Source organism: Mastomys coucha, unplaced genomic scaffold, assembly GCF_008632895.1.
Source record: "Mastomys coucha isolate ucsf_1 unplaced genomic scaffold, UCSF_Mcou_1 pScaffold6, whole genome shotgun sequence".
NCBI lineage: Eukaryota > Metazoa > Chordata > Mammalia > Rodentia > Muridae > Mastomys > Mastomys coucha.
The window spans coordinates 18,064,040-18,085,580 of NW_022196912.1; the positions used below are offsets into that span (position 1 = coordinate 18,064,040).

The 21,541-nt window shown below is 37.2% G+C and overlaps 1 long non-coding RNA gene across 1 annotated transcript in view; it reads right to left on the reverse strand.

The window, feature by feature from the left end:
• The window catches only part of LOC116080501, a 40,099-nt gene that overhangs the window by 11,768 nt on the left and 6,790 nt on the right, over nucleotides 1–21,541 (reverse strand). Inside the window, exon 2 of the long non-coding RNA XR_004114460.1 lies at nucleotides 8,701–8,885. This is a non-coding gene — a long non-coding RNA (uncharacterized LOC116080501). The remainder of the gene's footprint in view (nucleotides 1–8,700; nucleotides 8,886–21,541) is intronic.

Here is a 21,541-nt window from a genome sequence, read left to right on the forward strand (position 1 = left end):
AGCATGGGAGATCTTTCCATCTTCTGAGATCTTCTTCAATTTCTTTCTTCAGAGACTTGAAGTTCTTTGCAAAGAGATCTTTTACTTGCTTAGTTAGAGTTATACCGAGGTATTTTATCTTATTTGTAACTATTGTGAAGGGTGTTGTTTCCCTAATTTCTTTCTCTGCCTTTTTATCCTTTGTGTATAGGAAGGCCTCTGATTTGCTTGAGTTAATTTTATATCCAGCTACTTTGCTGAAGTTGTTTATCAGGTTTAGGAGCTCTCTGGTGGAATTTTTGTATTAAGTTTTTATTTTCCTTTCTTCAGGACAGAAAATATCCTCTTCGGGGTAAATGTGTGTGTGTGTGTCTGTGTGTCTGTCTGTTTGTGTGTGTGTGTGTGTGTGTGTGTATGTATGTATGTTTGTGTGTGTGTGTGTGTAACAAGGTTCAAAGTAGGCATGCATATCTTATGTATTTCATTTGTCAGCATGGTCTTCACAAACAAACATGCATAAATAGTTGAGTTGCTTTTCTTATATACAAACTGTCATTTAGGGTGATCATGGAATTAATGTTCAACATTATATCAACAAAATACATCTAATCATGACTTAAAATCTCTTGAAGTATTAGTTTTTGACTCTCTTACTTTTTTAAGTAACTATAAACTATGTTTTACCACATTTCTAACATCACATTTTTATTTTATGATGTACCTGTTTTCTAATAATTTTAATCGAGTTGTATACTCATTATTTATATTTCTGGCATATCTTGTGCTTCATGAATCCACCAGAATGTTATGACATGCCAATTTTGCTTATGAGCCTTTTCAGTAAGTAAGGTTCTGAACTTCAGTTTTCCTTTCCCTATTTCTAGAGATCTAGAGAAAGCTCTGTTTATTCATGTTTATCATTTCAGTTATTGTATGATTTGGCTTTCTCCAGACTTAATATTCATGTCAACTTAAAATTTATAGGTTGGAACTTAGTCTCCACAATAATGAGTTTGGATATGTAGATTTTTGACAGTGCTGAAATTAAGAGAGGGGCTTCCTAAATGGTGCATTTCTCTTTATATTGAAGATTCCCCAGCCAGTTTAATTTTCTCTTCAACCGTGTGAGAATATGTTAAACTATGGACACTTAGAAACATTAAGTAGATTTTATAAGATATCAAATATTTGGGTCTATATCTTGGATAGGCAGCCTCCAGAACTAGGAAAGTACTTCCTGTGGTCTATATGTCACCTGCAATTAGATACCCTGTCATAGTGGCCTAAATGGGCATAGTTCTTGAGGTCTTGTTACTTGAAATATTTTCCTGCTATATAATACAACTCCTAGTCCTATCTTTAATTATGTGAAAATAATAATGGTGTAGCAACTTGAGAGTGACATTAAATATCTGTAATTTAGTGTCTGTCCTACATGTTAGTTTCAATGTCTTTAAACAAAAGACTTCCCTTTTTAGGTTTGTTAGTCTTTGTATGCCTGGTTATTATTGATCAAATGAGTACAAACTGTAAGTAAAATTTTACACAGCTAAATTGGAACTCTTCAGAAAGCTAAGAAAGGTCATTTCAGTCAGGAGACTGACAAAAGCCAATACTTTTCTCTACTTGTTAAGAGTGTTGGCCTAGTTCTGCAACCATTAACAGTATTCTTCTTACTAAGTGAGGCTCTGAACTTGAATTTTGCTTCCCTTATTTCTAGAGATCTATAGAAAGCTCTGTTTATCTCTTTGAGCTCTGAACAGTCAGCAGTCAGATCAAAGGAGAGAGACATTTGAAATGTTCCTTTACCTGCCTTGTTCTGTTTTAGACATTATTCACATTTACACTATTTTTGTTGCCTGTGATTCCCTCAGGAAGTGTGTGGAAATCAAATCTAAGTTTCCTAATTACTCTCAGAAGAAGGTTTGAAAAAAAAAAGTTCCTTGAACAAAGCCATCTTTTTGTTTATATTTTTGAAAGGTTTCAGTTAAATAATTTCCTTGGGTTGTATCATTATAATATGCATAATATCTGAGAGTATAGATAAGGTAGTTAAATTCTGAGATTGCAAAATTTTATAAAACACAATTCTCTGTTGTCACAGAGGTTAGGTTTACAAAACACAATATGTAGCAAGGAGCTACTACTCATGACAAAGATTTTTCTAAATCAGGATGACATTGTGAGGTATCTGAATGCCACAGATGAAACATTTTTCTTTTGAACTCCTCCAAAAGAACTTACTAACTTACAAAGGCTGTGTTGGATATTCTGCAGCAAATATTTTGTGTGTGTGTTTCAGGGCCAGGATGCGCTAAAGAAAGTGAAGCCTGTAGAATGTTTGCATGTTTTTAAAATAACAAATAGGACCATAAATAGTTAAAAGAAGAATAGTTTAATGAATTAAACATTTGTCATTAAAATTTACCTTTGAGTGGGTTACAAAAAATAATATATATGGAATACAACAATTAAAAACTAATGACAATGACATACATTGAGGGCTTCCTGCAAACTAGGAACTCAGTACCAGTGAATAATTCTATGAACAACTCCCACACATAGGCTCAAAGATCATTGTTGAAGAGCAAATAGAAAGACTACAAGAACCAGAGGATCAGAGAGTTTGCTGGGACACTGTCTCTCAGTAATGTCAGATACTACATCATAAAGTCTCACTAATATGACTTCCCAAATATCAGCTGAGCAATTGGTTTGCTAAAGTGGATAGGGAAAGATCATGAAGCTTCAGACCTACACAAATTGCTACAGCAAATAAAGAATACTAAAAGTAGGAGAAGTAGTTTTCCATAGGGAAGACTGCACCAAGTGGTTATGCAAAGCCAAATGGACAGCATTGAAAACATACATACAAGTAACATCATATAGGCTGGTCAAGTAATATTTAGGAATATACATGTATATATAACAACAATTAATGGAAAAGGAGAGCATGAAGTTGAAAGAGAGCAAGAAGGTATATATGGTGGTTTGGAGGGAGAAAATGGAAAAAAATGATATACTAACCTCAAAATAAAAGAACATAAGTCATGATGAACGTCCTTAATATATTTATAATGCAACCCCTATTTCTAAAGCTCAGATTATTGTGGAATTGGGATTAGAAAGATTGTACAAGCCAGAGAACCAGGAAATATGCTGAGAGATTGTCCCCTCTAAAAGGAAAACAAAGCAAGAGAACAGAAAGTAGAGGAGACACAGATGAGAGACTGTGAGGAGCTGGGAAAAGCTGGGAAGAGCTGGGAGGAGCTGGGAGAAGCTGGGAAGAGCTGGGAGGAGCTGGGAGTGGTATTTAAAATAATTTGTTCAAAATTTTCAAGGTATTACAAAAAATTTAGACTACTTAAAATATTCTGCCTTGTAACCTAAAAAAGAAGCATAGAAAGTATCAGGAGAGTTACTAAGTTATTTGCCCATGAGCATGATCCTGCAATGTATAGTGAATCACAGTGCACTAAATGATTGAGATATGGAAAAGATAAACATGGAGATTCAATACATATTCTCAAGGGGGAACTGTCTATCTACCTCTCTGCTTCTCTCTCCCTCCCTCCCTCTCTTTCCCTCCCTCCCTCTCTTTCTCTCCCTCCCTCCCTTTCTCTCTCTCTCTCTCTCTCTCTCTCTCTCTCTCTCTCTCTCTCTCTGTGTGTGTGTGCGTGTGTGTCTCCCCCTCTCTCCCTCCCTCCCTTTCTCCATCTCTTCCTCCTTCCATCTAGCCTCTTTCTTCCCCCACTTCCTTCCCTCAAAGCAGGGGGAGGGGTGGAGGGGTTAGCTGTCTATTCACTTGAAGTAGCAAGGCAATGGTTGGACCTATTCTATGCTCTGTGTGGGAAATTAAAATCAAAGCTTTTGCTGAGTAAAGGATGTTTAATATTTAGCCCAAGCCTCAATTCTGAATACAAAATAAGAAATGCACACAAAATATAAGAAGGAATATGATAGACACTAGACTATAATAGATGAGACTGTCAATGGAGGAACAGTCCGGAAAGTTTTTTAGAATTTAATACTAGATCATAAAGATTATGCTAAATTTTTGCTTACCTGACTCCAGAGGTAGGATGAAACAAAAGCCAACATAAGGCTACACATCCCTCCAGCTGACTAAGACTGTTGTCAGCATACTGTTTATTGAGTGCTAGGGAAGAAACTCTATTCTTTTATAAACTTCTTCATAATCATGATATTCTGCCCTTTTGAATAAACAGTACATAATTTTTCATAAATATCAAAATTTTTCAGAATAGTTTCTAATTTTGCATAGGTGATTTCATATTGAATATCTTTATCTTGGGATGAGTTAAAAACTTAATTATGCTACCTCGCTTCTTTCTATTGCCTGCTCATTCTGAGCCTGGCATGTTTGAAACATATTCCCATGACTTTCTCCAGGAACTGTAGGAAGGTATACACTTCTATATTCAGTTCTATCTATATCAGGATGTCAGAAGCAGCAACAGCTGTAGGCTTGAATGGGTCCATTTTATCTTTCTAATTTGTCTTCTAGAAGCTGGCTCCAGCAGGACTGGCAATCCAACTCTTATTGTCTTAGCATAATTAGGTATATTTATAGGGCTTGTCACTTAATGACTAGTCATTAATAAAAGAAATTTAAAGTAAACAATGTTTTCTACAGCTACACTTTTCACCAAACTGTCTGAGCATTCTGTGTGGGTTTGATCTCATGAACTCATTCTTTTGTTTTCTGGGATATATCTTTAAATTCACTCTGTGTTTTGATTTCCCTTCCTGAACTCACTAGTACCTGCATGGTTTTGTTTCATTTTTATTTGTTTGTTTGTTCTTTTGGAGTTTTATTTTTGCATACTTTTAGAAGAACTTTGGCCAACAATTTGTTTCTAGCTATTCCATATGCTCAATACTTAGGAAATTCAACCAGGAGATATTTATGCTCCTTTAAATGTGCTCAACCTTCTATTATCATATATTATTTATATGAGCAATTGGTATGCTTGTTTGTCTTTGGACTTTTTGTTCCAGTTGGGGGAATTCTGTGGCAATCAATTATCATTTTTGCAGTAGTAAATTCCTACAGACTAACCAAGTATAGGAAAACTTTGCTATTCTACTCATGATGTAATGGCAGTTTCTTTGCATTCCTTACCTTTCCATGACTGTGACAGAAATAAAATAGAGGTTGTCTGACAAAAATGATTTCTTATGACCAATGGAAATAATAAAAATGGGATATATTAAATAGACATAGTATATCTTTTATATATTTGTGTTCACATTGCTATGAATTTTCTATTGTAAATGCTTGGGCATTTGATACATCTAGTTTTCATTATAATGTATTGGCAGCATATTACAGGTGACAGTTTTTAAAAAATGGTTTTTGTTTTTAGCTTGTGTTCCATTGAAGAAGTAAAGGATGACTCCTTGATGTCTACTGCCATAGAACATTAAGCCATGAGGAATATGTCACAGAAGATGTACCCAGTGTAGGCATAGCTGTTTATCCTCATTTGGTTCCCATGATAAAGCCACTGACATGCATTACTAGCAAAGCATTTTAAAGTGATGAAGACATTTACATTATGATACATGATGTATGGTACATATATTGTGAACCAAACAAAAATATTCTATTAAAGAAAAGATTGACTTATGATTTGTTGCACTGAGAAATAATATATGCTTTCATTTATAAACTGTTTTATGCCTTAAGTTTAGCTTATATATTACCTTACCCTTGTGGGAATGTCAAAGCTGCAGTTCTGTTTCTAGTTTCCAGACTGTAAGTAGGTTTAAGATGTGAAAAAAATCTGTTTCCTTAATAAATTTTGTTCATATTATTTATCTAGTGATATCATTTTAAAACAATGACACCAAACTATTTTATTTACATATAAAATATGTCATGCAATATTTTACAACAATTGCAAGATGGATGTCTATTAATGAACATATCTTGTCCTTAATCCTTTTTCAGTACAAAACTTGCTAACTTTAGCCAGCTCCACAAAACCCTACTTCCAAGGAATCTTCTTGAGATTCATGTTCTACTGTGGAATCAGCTACCAGAACTGTCCTTCTGAACTTTGATTCTACTATTCATCCTTTCATTGTGCAGGAAGCTGCTCTCCTCTTTGTTTTTATTTATTAGATGTTTCCTTTATTTACATTGCATAATTTATCCCCTCTGAAACTCCCCTATCCCATCCTCCCTCTCCCTGCTCACTAACACACCCACCCTGCTTCCCTGTCCTGGCATTCCCTATACTGGGGTATCAAGCCTTCACAAGACCAAGGACCTCTCCTCTCATTGATGCCCCATAAGGCCAACCTCTGCTACATTAGCAGCTGGAGCCATGGGTCCCTCCATGCGTACTCTTTGGTTTGTGGTTTAGACCCTGGGAGCTCTGAGGGTACTGGTTGGTTCATATTGTTGTTCCTCCTATGAAGCTGTAAAACCCTTCAGTTTCTTAGGTTCTTTGTCTAGCTTATCCACTGGGGACTTTGTGCTCAGTCCAATGGATGGCTGAAAGCATCCACTTTTGTATTAGTCAGGCATTGGTAGAGCCTCTCAGGAAACAGCAATATCAGGCTCCTGTCAGTAAGCATTTACAATAGTATCTGGATTTGGTAACTGTATATGGGATGGATTCTTAGGTGGGACAGTCACTGGATGGCCTTTCCGTCAGTGTCTACCCCAAACTTTGTCTCTATATTTCCTACCATGCATATTTTGATCCCTCTTCTAAGAAGGACCAAACTATCCACACTGTGGTCTTCCTTCTTGATTTTCATGTAGTCTGTGAATTGTATCTTGTGAATTCCAAACTTCTGGGCTAATATCCACATATCATCAAATGCATACCATGTGTGTTCTTTTGTGATGGGGTTACCTCACTCAGGATATTTTCTAGTTCTATCCATTTGCCTAAGAATTTAATGAATTCATCATTTTTAATAGATGTGTATACTCCATTGTGTAGATGTACCTTCTGTTGAAGGATATCTGGGTTCTTTCCAGCTTCTGGCTATTATAAATAATGCTGCTATGAACACAGTGGAGTATATGTCCTTATTACATGTTGGAGCATCTTCTGGGTATATGCCCTGGAGTGGTATAGCTGGGTCCTCAGGTAGTACTATGTCCAATTTTCTGAGGAATGGCCAAACTGATTTCCAGAGTGGTTGTACCAGCTTGCAATCCCACCAGCCAGCAATGAAGGAGTGTTCCTCTTTCTCCACATCCTTGCCAGCATCTGCTGTCACCTGAGATTGGATCTTAGCCATTCTGACTAGTGTGGAATCTCAGGGTTGTTTTGATTTGCATTTCCCTGATGTTGAACATTTCTTTAGGTGCTTCTCAGCCATTCGGTATTCCTCAGTTGAGAATTCTTTGTTTAACCCCATTTTTAACAGGCTTATTTGATTCTCTGTAATCTAAATTCTTGAGTTGTTTGTAAATATTGGATATTAGCCCTTTATCAGATATAAGATTGGTAAAGATCTTTTCCCACTCTGTTGGTTGCTGTTTTGTCCTATTGACTGTTTTTTGCCTTACAGAACCTTTTCAATTCTATGAGGTCCCATTTGTCAATTCTTGATCTTACAGTACAAGCCATTGGTGTTCTGTTCAAAAATTTTTTCCCTTGTGCTCTTGTGCTCGAGGCTCTTCCCCACTTTCTCTTCTATTAGCTTCAGTGAATCTGGTTTTATGTGGAGGTCAATGATCTATTTGGACTTGAGCTTTGTACAAGGAGATGAGAATGGATCAACTTTCATTCTTCTACATGTTAACTGCCCATTGAACCAGTACCATTTGTTGAAAATGCTGTCTTTTTTCCATTGGATGGTTTTAGATCCTTTGTCAAAATCAAGTGACCATAGGTGTATGGGTTCATTTCTGGGTCTTCAATTCTATTCCATTGATCTACCTGCCTTTCACTGTACCAATACCATGCAGTTTTTAATCATGATTGCTCTGTAGTACAGCTTGAGGTCAGGGATGGTGATTCCCCTGGAAGTTCTTTTATTGTTGAGAAGAGTTTTTGCTATTCTGGAATTTTTGTTATTTCAGATGAATTTAGAAATTGTTCTTTCTAACTTAATAAAGAATTGAGGCACAGGGGGGACAATGATAAATAGAAAGTAGAAATATTAATAATATTCATTTCTAGAATTAATGTTCAAAGGGAAAATCAAAAGTATAGAAATTAGGCCATATGTAACGGGATGCATAGTGTAAACATTATGAACCACAGCATTGGTAGTTATCTCAGTGGTTAAACCATATGTGTTTCAAACATAAGGACTAGAGTTCAAAATACCAGAACTCACCTAAAGGAAATGTGGTCTAGATGTCCTGCATGTAATTCTAGACCTTTTAAAATAGAGACCATGGTTCTCTAGAGCAAGCTGGCTCTAGGTTCAATGAAGCAACCTTGCCTCAATTGCTAATGTAATGACATAGAAGATTTCCTAATGCCAATCCCAAGCCCAACATGTGGAAACATGGGCATGTAGATATAGACATATAGTTCACATGAGCAAACATAATGTACATTCATACACATTTCATTTGAAAAGCAGGAGCTAAGACACATTGAATCAGGGGTAGGGGAAGTCCAGGATCAACATATAGTAAGTGGATGCATTTTGATCCTTAAATTGGTAAAGGACGAATGAAAATAAGTAAGGGTAATGAGAGCAAATAGAACAACTAACCTGCAAATCTGGGGGCCCTTGGGGAGTTGTTTTGCCATTGATGCCAATTCCAAAGCAGAGCAAGGTAGGTCAGACCCTGTGAAGCCTTTGAATATACTTGGAATGAATACATCTATATATCAATACTAGCTCCACTCATCTGGGTGCACATATCAACCAGCAGATTTCCTGGGTTTGGTTTCTCCCTGAAAAAAAGATAAAAAGTCAAAAAGTTTTAAAAATGCAGATACTGAAACTCTCTCTATTCCTTTCATAGTACCTTTGATGGGATCATCTTAAAGGAAATGCTAGGTGTGCAGAAGGGACTGGGGGGCATAGAAGAAAAACAGGTTTTATAAAAGAAAGTCATTGAAATTATTTAGGCAGTATTATATAATTAAGAATCCTTTATGACTCAGCCTCCTTCTGGAGTACATTGATGGACTGAGACCTGCACACTGGAAAATACAAAGAATTTTTTCAAAAACCACAAAGAGCAATATTGGAAAACCTTATAATTAACTGTCCATTTACTTTTGTGGGTGTGGACAGAAATTCAATAAAGCTATGCATATAAAAGGCAAGTTTCCCACTAAAACTGTAAAGAAGAAATTATATTGAACAAATGATTGTACAAATCATAGATTTTTCTTGCTCACAGACTAATGATTTTTATGTTTCTGATATATGGTGTACATATAGCATATATCACATAATAGAAAAGTAAAATATGCATGAGGTTCTATAAAATCTAATTGGTTTTTAAAGTCAGTAAGGCTTTACTAACATTTATGTAGATCTTTAGGGTTTATTAAATCCTTACTATTCCCTTGTTATCCTTTTCATTTTTTCAAAAGCATATAAGATCAAACTCTTGGTCAAGGTATGGCTATGCAGTGATATCACAAGGCACTAGGGTGGGGTGAATGTCTAAAGGTTTCATAAGGATACTTTAATGCTTCATCCCAAGAGAGATGAAGGTACACTGAGAGGGATTGCAGCATGAGGAAGAATGAAGTTAGAGTCAAAGTGTCACAGACTTTACTTTTAACTTTCTCATCTGCAAACAAAAGTTATAATGGGACCCACTTTTGAAGAATTCCTAGGAAATAAATACATTAATTCACAGAGAGAAACTAAGATAGTGACAAGCTATCATTTGGAAAAATAATAAATTGCCTAAATTGTAATAAAACTTTCAAGATGGATGGAAGAGCTATAGCTAGAATATTAATCAAGTGTAGGTTTTAATTTTTTTTCCTTTAAGAGGATAGTATAAGCAAGTATATGAACAAGGAATGAAAGCAGACTTAGCAAATGTTGGAGCTTTGGGATATAAAGCATTCAACAGAAGGAATAGTATATTGAGGTTGTATATTAGCATCCATGAGAAGCACTGGCATGTTAGTGAACCGGTGGCTTGGTGTTGTTCAATGGTTTCCTTCAAGATTAAAACATTCCATTCTGCAGGAAAGTTTCTTATACAGAACGGTAAAAAATTCAGAATAGCTTCAGGACGTCCCTGAAATTGACCAGATTCCCTAAGGCCCTACTTGCCAGAGTGTGCAATATAGAAATATAGAAAGTTTCTCACCATCAAGTTGCAAAGAAGACTAAGACCAGACTACTGGAAGAAACAGAACAATGCATCTACATGGAAGACATTTAGACCAACTTTGGCATGGGGAAAGAACACTCTCCAATCTGTTGAACTGCCTGTAGGCTGTGTAATGCACTCCCAATTGCCAGCTTTAATGAGCTATCCTCCATGTGGGCTTTGGTGATGATGCAGTTGTCTTTTGAGTTCTATCTGTTTCTATAAGAAAGCCCTCACTCCTATTCCTGTAAGTAACCCCAATAAAACTCCTTAGGTCAGACTTTGACTGTGTCTATAATTTTGTTTGTCATGGGCTCCTTGTCTGACGTGAGGAGACATGTGTGTAGTATCTTCCCAGGAAAAGAACAGTCAGAATACATACTTCTTGTCTTAGAAGAGATGAATTACCTTAGACCTTACTCCACTAGATCTGCCCTAGCAAGTATCTCACTACAGATATAAAAGAGGCTTAATGCTCCTGTGTCCAAGAGGCCTCAATGTCAAAAGGGAAAGACAGGGCATAAGTTTAAATCATACTTACTATGTGATAAGGAGAAGCAGGGCTCGGACTGCATGTTTTCTTGTGGGTAGTCAGTTGTAAAGAAACTGCAATCAACCCGAATTAAGCAGGGCATCACAGGAAGCAATCTTAAAATGCCCAACCATTCCCCTCAGCTAAATGATGAGCATATGATCTTCAATTCTTTTCTAGATATTTCCTCACTTAATATAACCTTTAAAATCTCAACTTTAAGTTAACCCAATATTTCCCCTTCTCTGACTGGCTAGGTAAAATTTCACAATAGTTGGATTTCCTTCCCACAGGGAAAAGGGGACTGTAGATATGTCCTTTCAACTCATTAAGAAGCCCGCTACACCACTACATTGCTTTGATTACTCTAAGGAAACCAACAAATTCTTATTTTCAACTGCTCTTTATGTACCACACACACTCAGATCATTAACATGGTCTTTACATCACTTTAAAAAGGCCACATGAGATGAGCATTGTAGTTCACCCCTTTAATCCCAGCAATGAAGAGACAGAGGAAGCAAATCTCTGAATTTGAGCATAGCCTGGTCTATGTAAGTTCCAGGACAGACTGGGCTATGTAGTAGAGAGACCCTGTCTTATAAAATCTTTAAAAAAGAAAAACAAAAGAAAGGAAGAAAGAAAGGAGACAGAGAGAGAGAGAGAAAGAGAGAGAGAGAGAGAGAGAGAAAAGAAAAAGGAATAGTGGACTAATGCTGGGGAACATAAAGGGAGAGATGGTTGGTGGACATTATCAAAACACATGTTTATGAATGAAGCTCTTTTATTTTCTTCTTCTTTTTTCTTTTTTTTTGTCATTTATTTATTTATTAATTACACTCCAGATTTTATTCCCGCCCCCATCCATCCTCTGATTGTTCCACATCCCATAGCTCCTCCCCACCCCCTGTCTTTATGAGAATAACCCCACCCCCAGCCCCTACCCAACCAGAAGACCCCAGGGAGTTTAGAGGCATGTATGAAATTCTTAAACAAAAAACTAGAAGAAATTGGTAGAATGTTATGTCATTGTCTCAAGAACAATCTATCAAGTATACTGCTTTTCCTTCAAGGAGAGTGACATAAACTCTACCTGGATTCTCTTGTTTATTATCAACTCTGCTGAATTCTCTTGTTTATAATTACCCAGGAAACTTGCTCAAACAAATTGTCAGCTTTCTCTTATTTTTCAGATTTTCACTTCCAATTGGACATATCATGAGCATAAGATATCAAAACATTCTTTTTTTACACTTTAAAAATCATTCTACACTCACAGCTAGAGCCCTTGACAAGAAAACAACTCAAGTATTATCAACAGAGCTGTGTCCAGATTTCCTCCATCTCCTCTGGAAAGTTCCAATTAGAGTCCAATAAAATCCATCCAAATAGCCATTAAACTTACAGACATGAATCTAATGATCCACTTAGCTCTAATAGTTCTTTGCTGTCATTGATTACCCTTTTGTGCTCTCTTATGCCCATCCTTATTTTGGTTATCTTTGGGACAATAGTTTTTCCAAAGAACTCTGCTTGAGTCTTCCTGTTTCTCTAGCTCTTTTATTCAACTAAAACTCAGATATCAGAACTCATCTTCTTTGCTCTACAGTTGTGGTAGATGTCCTCCTTGTCTTGTTTTTGAAAACTACTTTTATAATCATGATAGTTATGTATTGTTACAACATCAACCACAATCTTTAGCTTGTCACGTTCTTGTATCTCCATCTCCCTATGTAAAACTCCTCACACATGCACACACATTCACACACACATATACACACACGTATAAAACATGAATCTTAAATTCCATGAAATATTTGATACTCTATGCATAAATATATCCTTCTGATTATATCGTCTTCTTAAAACCTGAGTGTTTTCTTCATTTAGTTGATTAACCCAAAACTGAGTAAGGTTTGACTTCACTTTTTCTTGAACCTTATTTCTAACAGTTTCTATTTCTTATCAGTTCTGTTTCTAAAATGACCTATACTTGGACTATTCTTACCACCATCTTTACCTAGGAATGATTGAAGTAACCCTTTTACTACTCCCCCAGCTTCACAGTACCCCAAGTTTTTGTTACTTTGGTTTGTTTGGAAGACTTATATAATCTAGTGTGGATGGCCTAGAACTCACTATGCAGCTCAGGTTGGTCTTGAATTCAATCTTGTCCTCACCAATCTACAACTTCAGCCTCACAAATGTGGGGATTACTCACATAACTCATTCCCTTCATCTGCTTATTTAGCTCATGACCATTACATGCAGTCCCTCAAAGCAGTTAAGCTTGGTTTATTTTTCATGTCACTTTATGTTACATGTTTCTTATCAATAATATTTTCTTATCTATTGCCTTCCAGAAAAGACCAGAAAATTAAAGAAAAAGTCAGATAGACACACAGAGACAGAAAAGTAGAGACAGACAGACAGGCAGAGTGTCTGAAATGTATTCTAATAGAAGAGTACTAAAATGAGAAGCTAACGAGGGGAGTGTTAGCACCACAGATTCATTGCAAGCTCTTTTCTAGTAGTCTTTTTCCTCAAGGAATCTGACTTGAGTCAGTTTTCAGAGTTAATAATCTTTTTAAGTGAGAAAACATGGTCAAATAAGGTAAATTCAATTGTCTCTCCCTAAGTATTCTAGACAGATCCTCACTTAACACTGTTGTAATTAAAATACTTCCAAAGTCAAAGTCCAACTGTTCTCTGTGAAAGCGTCACAAGATACATAGGAAATATTCTTCATGCACCTTTCAAAGCCAAAGCCTTCCATCTCTCCTTTCACCTTTTGCCCCATGTATTTTCTCCCTCTTTCTGGCACAAAGTTTTCTTGAGGCTCATTACTTATCTAAGCTAAAGATTCAGAAGGCATTAACACCACTATTTCCTATTTAAGAAGTCCACCCATCAACTACCTTATCATGAGTTTTGCCTCATTTATTCCTTGAATAATATATTTCTTCAGTATATGTCAAGGTTTGTTGCCTTTGAAATTTGGTAATGGTTTCATCTTTAATGGTCACATCTTTGGCATACTATTTTGCCTCAGTGTTTTATATCATTCTCAGTGAAAAGGTACACAATGAGTAGATTGCATTTTTACCTCAGTTATACTGTTTATCTGCCATCTGCTTACTGTATTATATATGTGCATGCACATACAAGAATGAACATAAACTCACATAAATATATTAGACAGGCTCCACATGTGTGGATATATGCACCTATGTGTACCCGCACATGCGCACATGTGAAAGACCCCCAGAACTGGGGAGATCCTTACTCAAGTCTCGGGATGACTCGACCACCCAATAACTCACGAGAGACCGAACTTGCTGTAATCACATGAGGTTTATTCCAGATCTGGGGTCGAACTCATAGCCTGGCAGGCCAGAGGGGTTCGACCCCAAGCACAAGGAGTAAGTGGTATTTAAAGGGAAAAACCACAAACTAAGGAGGTGAAAGGGTTACCAGGGAAACATAACAAGAGAACAATGGAAATTTCCAAAGGAACCCACTACCTAGCAGAGTCAGGTCACAAGGAAGTCATCCTGCACACATTGTCTAGAGGAATGTGGTTTGGTCAACGCTATTTTCTTAATGGATGACCGCTCCTAGGACTAATTAGATGACCAATATCCTGTGGTTTGGTCAATGCTATCTTCTTAATGGCTGACCGCTGTCCTGTTCCTTATTCTGGGCAATGTTATCTTCTTAATAGCTGACTGCTATCCTGTTCCTGGAACTGACCAGTCCACATTCCTGGCTCACAGAGACTTCCTATGCCTTCTTTAAGTAAAGGTTACACATTATACATACATTTCTATTAAATGCCCTCATTTTAAATTCTAAGATTCTCCAGCCTTTCACATGCATGTGCGCACACACACATACACACACAAATACAAACACAGACATTGGCATGCATGCTTGCATGTACAATGCAGTCAACTGACTTGTCTGAGACTTGTTTTAATGAGATAGACTGAGTCTCTCCTTGCTAAGCATTCATTAGCTTCTTGCAAACATTATTTTAATCTTTTGATGACTTGAAGTAATTTCACCTTATTTCATCTTTTCCAGGGATTATAACTATATAAATCTCTTGTATATAATTCTATATGCTCCAGTTCCATGATTTTTATACATTTCATTAAAATAGAAAACATAAATCACATATATTGGAAATGAGATTCACCAGGTCAGTATTTTTCTCAACTATTTGGCATATTCCATAGTAATAGAATTTATTAGTTTTCTAATAACTCTATTCTAAATGTTACCTTCTCATGAGTTTATTTGGCAGGTTGAAATACTTAATTATGGTTTTCAGCACTCTTATTTTCAATAACATCTTTAGCCACAGTCTAGGTCAAATGCCAAAACAACTTTTTATATCTACTCCAAATGTCAACATTAGACATTTTAGGAACAAATGAGAGATACAGAACATAGAAGGAGCAAAAGGAAAGAAATAATATGTCATTTTTCCTGGCTGGAAGGTGACCCTACTAATGATGTATTTGTTAACTTAAGTGACAGAGGCCATGAAGCCAGGAATGGTTCCATGACAGATTAAGCTGACTAAAGACCCACCTGCTTCCTCATCATTTGCTCCACTTAAATTTACCTAAATTCATCTCTGAGCTTCATCTGTATCATCATCTGTTAATTTTTGGGCTACATAATGCTCTTTGAGAAATGTGAGATACTAAGAACATTTCCCATACACACACACACACACAAATACACATACACACACATACACACATGCAAGCACACACACACTCTCGCATGCACATGGACTCACACACACAGTTGTGCACGCATGCATATACACACTTTCATGAAAGTCAGACTTGCTCTGTTCTTGTGAGGGCAGTTGTTTTATCTTTCCTCTCTGAAACAACACCACTTTTGTTCTAATCCTTTCCTGGGTTTCAACATATTGGTGAACAACCTTGATAAAGCATCTGATGTCCATCTGCATCTGCATGTGAACTGCTTAGTTCTATTCTCCTGTGAATCCACTGACTTGTTCCCTTTAGGACACACACTAAATCTGCCACCTTGGAAATGATCACTGTTTCTGCTATGTGCCGTCTGGCAAATATTCATTGGCCTTAGACAAATTCATTCATCCATTTCTGCCTTGGGATTCTAAAGAGCATCTGTCTGTATTTCCTATCCTAGATCCTAAGCAATACAAGGCTACCAATAAAACATTTGGTTCTTCTTTTCCCAGATGTGGCTGATTCTGCACAACCAAAGTAAGTCAATAATGGCACCAATAATGTTCTCAGATGTTAAGATAATCACAAGCCGTTAAATAAGGCTGAAGAAATAATAACATTTCATCCCACCTTGCTGTTTCCAAGTTGTCAGCTCTGTTTCATTTCTCTATCCTTTTATTCTTCCTTTAATAATTGCTTGAATGGTCATATTCTACCAGCTTCTCTCTTTAGATTACAAATACTCCATCTCTTCTAATATAAACTTGAGGATCTTTCTAGAAGACTTTGAACCTCAGGTTCATGATCCATTAAATGTCATACAATCTCTGCATGTTTCACAAGCTCCTTGTGACTTTTAATGAATGAATTGTGATATCAAGATTAGCAGTGTATTTGATAAAAGACCAGCCCTAGTGCCTGGTTACTGGCATTCATGGAAGTGTAAAGGTTATTTACTTTTCTCATAGTAAAATACCTAGGTAAAAACTCACCAAATCCCTGAAATACACTCTCTTGTCATTGTTTACCTAGAATAATTAAAGTAAAGACAAGGTATAAATTTTCATGCAGGATCCAGGTGAATTGATTCAGAATTCCCAAATAAATATGGCAAATTTAATTACTTTGTGTGAACTGATGAGGCAGAAATACACATTTAGAAATTCTTTGACTCTATAAATGACAAGAAAACATCCTTGTAAATTGGGCAAAGTATGATCTGTTTTTCCCAGTTGCATGTAGTGATTTCTAGTGTCTCATATCTTGAGTTTTTTTTTCAGATATTTTCTTTATTTACATGTAAATTTCTCCATTCCCAGTTTCCCCTCCAAAAAACAAAGAAACAAACAAAAACAACAAAAACAACAAAAACAAACCCCTATTGTCTCCCCCTTCCCCATGCCTGCCACCCCGCCCTCTCCCACTTTCTGGCCCTGGCATTCCCCTACACTGGGGCACAGAACCTTCACAGGGCCTTGAGTTTTTATAGAAAAAAAAAGCATGTTTCCATTCTTTCTGCTGGCCATCAGGGCTTCAGTCCTTTTCCCTCACTCAATACCAAGTCAGGTTCTCCTCTCCCTACCTCCACTTTTGCTCCCAGGTCCCTCCTTCCCTCCCCACTTGTGATTGCTTTCTTTTCTCTCCCAAGTGGGACCAGGGCATCCTCATTTGGGCACTTCAGCTTGTTGACATTTTTGAGATCTGTGGGCCATATCTTGGGTATTCTGTACCTTTTTTTTGGCTCATATCCACTTATTAGTGAGTATATACCATGCACATCTTTTTGGGTCTGAGTTACATCACTCAGGATAATATTTTCTAGTTCCATTCATTTACCTACAAAACTCAGAATGTCCTTGTTCTTAATAGCTGAGTAGTATTCCATGTGCAAATGAACCCCATTTTCTGTATCCATTCTTCTGTCATGGTACATCTAGGTTGTTTCCAGCTTCTGTCTATCACAAATAAGGCTGCTATGAGCATAGTGGAACATGAGCCCCTGTAGCATGGTGGGACATCTTTTGGGTATATTCCAAAGAGTGGTATAGCTGGGTCTTCAGGTAGATCTATTTCCAATTTTCTCAGGAACCTCAAGATTGATTTCCAGAGTGGTTGTTCCAGTTTGCCATCCCACCAGAATTGGAGGAATGTTCGTCTTTCTCCACATCCTCTCCAACATGTGTTGTCACCTGAGGTTTTGATCTTAGCCATTCTGATTTGTGTGAGACAGAATCTCATGGTCATTTTGATTTGCATTTTTCTGATCACTAAGGCCTTTGAACACTTCTTAAGGTGTTTCTCAGCCATTTGAGATTCTTGAGTTGAGAATTCTCAGTTTAGTTCCATACCCCATTTTTTGATTAGGTTGTTTGGCTTTTTGGGTAGGAAGTTAGGGGGACCCTCCAGAATGCACCAGAGACCTTGGAGGTAAGAGACTCCCAGGATTCAAAGGGAGGGACTTTAGATGAAATGCCTAACAGTACAGAGAGGGCATTTATAGTGACAACCTCCCGCAGGAAGGCAGGGCGTCAAGTGAGGGATGGGGTAGCCATCCCACAGTCACATCTCTGACACATAAATGTTCCTTTCTGAAAAATTACAGGGATGGAAATGGAGAGAAGCCTGAGGAAAAGAAGGTACAGTGAAAGGCCCAAAATGGGATCCAGCTCAAGGGGAGGTCCCAAAGCCTGACAACATTACGGAGGCTATGGAGTACTCAGAAATAGGGGTCCATCATGACTTCTCCCAAAAGAACCAACAAACAGCTGAAAGAGTCAGATGCAGATATTTGCCCCCAACCAATGTGCAGAAGCAGCTGACCTCTGTTGCACTGGGGAGGGCTGAAAGGAGAAGAGTAGAAAGGTGATCCTGTAGGAGGAACAGCAGTTCAATTAATCGGGACACCCAAGATCTCTCAAACATTGCACCACCAAACAGACCCCATATACTAGCTAATATGAGACTCCCAACACACATACACTAGAGGACTTCCAGGTATGTGTTAATTCAGAGATGATGCACCTAACCCTCAAGAGGCTGGAGGCCCCAGGGAGTTTAGAGGTCAGGTGGGTGGAGAGTAGGGATATCTACATGGAGACAGGAGGTTGGGGAGGAGGTATGGGATTTGGAATGGATTGGGGGTGGGGGGAAATGGAATATGAAGTGTAAAAATAAATAAATTTAATTAAAAAAGAAAGAAAAAAGAACATTCCTGTGACTATGGAAGATGGGAGTTATAAAAGGCAACATAATTATGTAAATTAAGAAATAAAATACCTATATTATAGCCTACCTCCACATCAATATATAAAGCATAGGATAGTGCTAATATTCTTTTTGCTGAAAGTGACTACCCAAAGTTTAAAACAGTGGCTCTCAACATGGTGGTTGAATGACCATTTCACAGGGGTCGCCTAAGATGTTGGAAAACACAGATATATACATTATCATTCATAAGAGTAGGAAAACTAAAGTTATAAAGTAGCAGAAAATTATATTTTTAGGGGTCACCACAGCATGAGCAACTGTACTAAAAGGTCCCAGCACTAGGGGGATTAAGAACCAATGGTTTAGAAACACATAGATATAAGGTAAGAGTGGAAATAGATGAAGAGCATGCTTATCATTCAAAGTAGTGGCTTACTGCAGTGTGTGTGTGTATGTGTATGTGTGTGTGTGTTCTACATGTGTGTATGCACACACATGAGTAGTAAAATAGACAGAGAAGGGTGTAAATGACCTTGAAGATAGTATTATGGTGTGTTTTTTTTTCTTAGGCTAAATATTGACTGTATAGATATTTGATCCAGTATCATTGCTTAAAATATCTTCTGACAAGTTACACTCTCCTTAAATGTGTATGACCTGCAAATAGAATAGAAAAATGAAGACTTATGGTATATGGGTATGAGTCATTTCAAATTCATATAAATGCCTTTGATATTTTTCAAATCTTGTAAATGTAGAGTTGCGAGAGGGTTAGGTGGGTAAAGACTCTTGCTATCAAGTCTGATGCTCTGTGTTCACTCTCCTATATGTACCTAGGAGGAGAGAGCTGTCTTCTCCAGCTGGTCCTCTGACTTCCACATTCATGCCATAGCATGAGTACAGGTAAACACACACACACATGCACACACACACACACACACACACACACACACACATGCACACACACACACACACACATACACACATGCACACGCATGCATATACTCACATGGGTGCATGCACACACACATGCACAGACACCATATACACACACTTACATTCACATACACACACATATGTACTCATATACATAAACACGAACACATACACATGCACATATACACATACAGAAACACACTCATAAGTATATTACAGCATTCTCCTGTTTCATGGAACATTGACCATGGAAAATGTGAAGGAGAGCTTATCAACAATGATAACAAGATTGCCAGTGAGAAGCTAACCCAAAGCCTACTGCTGAAGTGTATAACTACTTCCCACTGTTTCATTTTCTAGAGTGCTTTCACATGATACCAACCAGTTCTAGTCTACATATTGAGAAGTAGACTATCAGTAGCAATTTAAGTAAGAAAATATTGTTCTTATTTCAGACAATGGCATAATGAAGTTTTACCCTTAAAAATGCAAGTAGTTTGCACAAAAGTATTAATGTTCCCAGATAAATGGTTAGTTCTTTCCTGCCAGTATGGACAATCTATGACAATCACTTTTGCATTTTGTGAATATGTCCTAATCACTTAAGTATGTGCCAGATTCTGTAGTTTGTTGTTTGTTGTTTGTTTGTTTTTTTTTTTTGAAGATTAGATATATGGAAGAGAGCACCTGACCATATGAATTTTACAATCTAGTATTCTAAAACAGAAAAAGAATAAAAAAATAAAACTCCACAAAATGTAGGCTCTAGGTTTAAATAGCCTCCACTAGTGAAATGTAGACAGGAGAGTGTTATTCTAGGTAATAAGAATTCTCTTTTCCTTTTTGATAAGGAAGGCTAAAATTTGGATAAAATGAGAAAACAATTTACATGTCCAGACAGAATGAACAAAGGTACAGATGTCTTCAGACAAGAATGATACCACCCTTGAAGATATACTGAGTGGAGAAGGAGGGCTCATCCACTGAGAAGTAAAGAAAATAGAAAAAAAAAAACTATGTAGACTTGTGCACAGAGGCAAAGGAGTGGTGGGGAAATGAGGACATTGTCACCAGACTGCAGTACTTCCAAACGAGGTAAAACACAAGATCCTCTATTGAAAGGGAGGATAAGGGAAACGAATGGCAAGAATTTGAAGATACAAGCTATATAAAACAGATAGAGAGTGACTATTAAACAGGCACATGTAACAGGAATTCTAGACAGTTTGAGGATGCACTGAAGAATCCTGGGAGTCCATTTAAGGTCAGATCAGTTGGCACCATGGTGTTGCATCCTTTCTCAACAAGCTGTAAAGGGGCTAAGTAAAGGCCACCCTGGGAACTTGACTTAGCTGCAATCAATACTTGCCAAGCATGTGTGATGGAGAGAGAAAGCAACAGAGTCCTGCAAGGATACAGAGGGCTGATTGCAGTAAGAGAAGTAGCTCTTAATCTTGAGAAAGAACGACACCATCACTTCTACTACTGAAGGAGTCTTGGGTGATGGGTGCTGAGAACAACGCTTAACAAACATAGAAGTAATACTTGTCTTGAACTGATGGAATATCTGACTTTTAATTAGAATATTTTGCATCCTCTGTGATTGTTCTTTTTTCAGTAATGTACGTGCACATCATTTCCACTATAAGGAAATGATGATCTAACTTCTTCATTTTTATATATTTATTACATCTGCATACCCTCAAACTAGACAATATGTTTAGGCTTTAAACTCATCACAATTTGGGGTGATATCAACTATGTCATTTGGAAAGATAAAGATTAAGACTCAGTTCAATAGATGGCTGTGAGCCTCTACATCTGTGTTAGTCAGGAACTGTCAGAACCTCTTAG